This window comes from the organism of the source record quoted next, unplaced genomic scaffold (assembly GCF_019419815.1).
Source record: "Pyrus x bretschneideri cultivar Hongxiangsu unplaced genomic scaffold, Pyrus_bretschneideri_v1 Contig73, whole genome shotgun sequence".
Taxonomy (NCBI): Eukaryota; Viridiplantae; Streptophyta; class Magnoliopsida; order Rosales; family Rosaceae; genus Pyrus; species Pyrus x bretschneideri.
This window is the reverse complement of record NW_025999813.1, coordinates 1,094,446-1,098,324: the sequence shown is the minus strand read 5'-3', so window position 1 is coordinate 1,098,324 and position 3,879 is coordinate 1,094,446.

The following is a 3,879-nucleotide window of genomic DNA, read 5'->3' as shown; positions in this document are numbered from 1 at the left end:
GCCTATCGTACAGACCACAATAAGTGGTTCCGACTGGTAGGTGACCTGCGATTCGTTGCACAGCCTTCACGTGATCGTAGCACTTGAACGTACTTATTTACGCCAGCCTGTCTTACAGACCACATTAGGTGGTTCCGACTCGTGTGCAAGGATTAGTAGATGAGCTATAGGCTCAGCCGTACATGTCACGTTAGGTGACTCTGGCTGACATATCAATTACATTAATTTATTTCACCTGACTTACTTATTTTATTGCTAAGATACTTCACATGGCATATAATTGGTTTTCACTACTCTCGAGCATGATTTCTACATAGGTATGTATTACTATTTTCTGGGAAATTATACGGGTTTTACGGTGATGGGTTATTATGTTTAGAAAGAGAAATATGTTTTCAAAAACTTTGTCTTTGCCCACTCACATTTTCTGTTTTGCGCCCTTCCAGGTTTTAGCTGCTGAAAGTTCATATCGACGAGGATTCTTGGTGAGTCTCAGTATATGTGGCTACTTCTGAGGGTATAATCCTTACCTACTATATTGTACTTTACTTATGCTCTAACGTCACGTGTGAATGGGTTCATTCCCGCTCACCAACGCACTCTGGTATTTAGGCACTCTTAGGTTTAAATTTATTCACACTTTCCACATCACTACACTTTATGGCTTTGTCACCTTTCAGGTGTTGGCCAGCACATCTTGATTCGGAGTCCTAGTGGACATTCTGGGTCGGGGTGTGCCTGTTTGGTATCAGAGCCAATCCTTAGCCTGATGTGTGCCGACGAGGACGTCAAGCCCCTAAGGGGGGTGGATTGTAACATCTCACATCGTCCAGGGGAGTGGATCCTGTAAACCTTATATGCATATTCCCATCTTTTCCTAGCACAAGACCTTTTGGGAGCTCACTGGCTTCGGGTGTCCGAAGTTAAGCTAGTTCACGTGAGAGCAATCCCAGGATGGGTGACTCACTGGGAAGTGCTTGTGTGAGTTCTCAGAAACAAAACCGTGAGGGTGTGGTAGGGGCTCAAAGCAGACAATATCGTGCTACGGTGGAGTCGAACCCGGGATATGGTGGGGGCCGGGGGCGGGATGTGACACGGAGGAAGAGAAAGAATCAAATTTCAGATTTATCAAACACTTTGTAGATCTTCCATGCATTTTGTAGCTGGAATATTTTGGTAAATACTTAACCTTTTAATCAAAGCCTATATATGCCAATAGGTTTTGTAAGTAGCATCAAATAATTAATTGCTTTTTTCTTGGTAAGTACCAAAATGTTTACACTTTTAGCTTAATAGAAAATGATAAATTGAGACAAACTTGGAACCTAATAATCAATATTAGTAAACCATAAACTTATTTTGTGACTATCACGATATTGTTTCAATATTCTACTTTTGCTTGCAATTTTGTTCTCTCTAGGACATTAAAGTGCAGTTTTGGTTTTTAAGTTTCACCGCCAAATACCAACTATTTGATTGATCTCTTTGCGAGATTGGATATATGATTTAAAAATTCTGTTAATTAATGTTAATTGTGATTCAAAAAATAGACCATGCTTTACTTGATCAAAAAACAGAAGCTGCATGTGTGTATTATGAGAGGAACCGGAGAGCAATCTGTCTTAGTTTTGGAATGTACTGGAATAAAAAAAAGCTAACTCAAGGTGCTAACTTTGAATTTTCCTGAAATATCTCTTTTTTTTTTTTGGATTAATTATTTCAGATGTAGGAAATCTCCATGTTTTATCTGGTAGTTGAAAATATAAATTTGGGACTTCTTCCATTTAGTTATTTGAGAGTTTGAATTTATAAATGTAGATTTGTGTTTGTTTGCCCAGCTACTATTTCAAAGCTGGAGGAGGCATTGTGGATTAATAATAGGAAATATGATGCTCTGTGGTGCTGGGAAATGCTTAAATTGCTTACGCATTTTGCACTCTGGATCAAAATGAGGCAAAGGTTCCAAAAGGTGTTGCAGTGCTTCCTAAAGACTTTCAATGAGGTACTTCCACTTGCAAATCTCAAAGAAACCATATTGTTTTTTAACTTTCGATGTGTAATAAGGAGGGTTGTGAGATTGACAGCATAATTTGTAATTTGGGTTTAGTGACTTATAAAATTGCAATTTCCAAGATCTTAAATTACAGCTTAGTTATCCATTTTTGAAATTCCTATGCACAGTAATTGGTAAATGTAATGCTATTAGAAAATTGTTATTGTGATTGTGCAGTGCTTACTGTGTACTTGCTTTAGCTTAATTATTTTAAATTAGGGGTGGTTGAAAGGTGAAATTTTATTCACGCAATTTGTGTAGAGAAGAGTATCTCATTACAAAGAACTCAATCCAACAGAACATATGTTACTCTTAAAAGCATTTTGTAAACTCCAAGCTCAAGTCAATCCTTAATTTTCATCTACTTTTTATTTCTCTATGTCTAGGTGATTTACATGGTTTGTAACCATTAAATCACCCAACTTTATATTTACAATTGTGTTTCTGATTGTTGATGTCAATTAAAATACTATTATTCAGGTTATTAGATTTTATGCTATATGTTAACATATTCATTTTAATAATTACCACTTGCTTTGATGCATAGAAAATGCTAATTATGTGACAAGAAACAGTCTTATTTCCTGTTTAATAAAACTCATAATTAGAGAAACTGTTTGAAGAGAATGATACATAATTATTCATGCAATTTGTAATCCTGCAACAACGCGAGGGCATTACTAACTAGTTCCAACTAAATTTTTGCTCTTCGAGGCCCAAAATCTTTGTATTTTCATGTGTATTTCCTTTAAGTTCATTTAGTTATGTAATTTGGCCTATAGCTTTCGTATTTCTTCCTGAGTATTGTAATGGTATTTCAGTTTTGGAATGATGAAAAAAAAGTTTTTTTTTTTTTCATTTTTTTTTCATTTCTTTCTCTTTACCTAAGTTTTAGGCAAGCACAACTCAGAGTATCCAAAGGCCTCGCTCTTCGAGGCATAAAAAGAAATCTAACCAAGCTAACATTCCATTCAGTAATCAATTGTTTACTTAAGAAATCAAATTTAGTGACAAACAATGTATGTCAGCAACCTCCAATAATGGGACACCTGTACTCATACTTTATCTCAAGCTTCCTAGTACCGAAATAAACACTTGATGCAAATCAAGTATTGACATCAATCATACTTTCTTTGATTTATGGCAAAAACAAACCCAATCAAGCAAACAGGTTAGTTATGAACTTCAAAATCAATAATCTTTTTGGAGCACCAACTCATATTCCGAACTTTTGAATCATAATCCGAACTTTTAAATATAAACCAGGGTAGCAGTATTTTCTATTTTTATTTTAGTGAACTCAATCTGAATGTTATTTATCTCTAACAATTAAACAACTATTATGTCATGTCACCCCAATTAGTATGTATTAAGAAGTGTTAGATAATTATGTAGCATTCATTTTGTCAATATAATGAATCAACCAAAACTTAACAAATTAGATTGGATGAACCTAAGCCATATAAGGATTGGACCTAAGCTTAACTATAATAATAAGAGAAATGGTAAGGGGGCTCTTTTAAAAGTGGGACTCTCCATAGACTTTCTGCCACCTTACACCTTACAGTTTAACGTTACTTTTCATGCCAACATAATAAAACATTGTGCCAAAAATATGAGGTGGCAGAGAGTATGACTTTTGAGAGAGTCCTTTAGCATTTCTTTAATACAATAACAATAAATATAACCATGTTCTAACTAATAACATCATTTTTTTAATATAAACGATATTTCTGCTCTAAGCTGACCAAGGTGAATGGGGAGGGGGAGGGGATGGTCAAACTTGGGACATAGTGGGTTGAAGAGAAAAACCCTAACCTCACCAT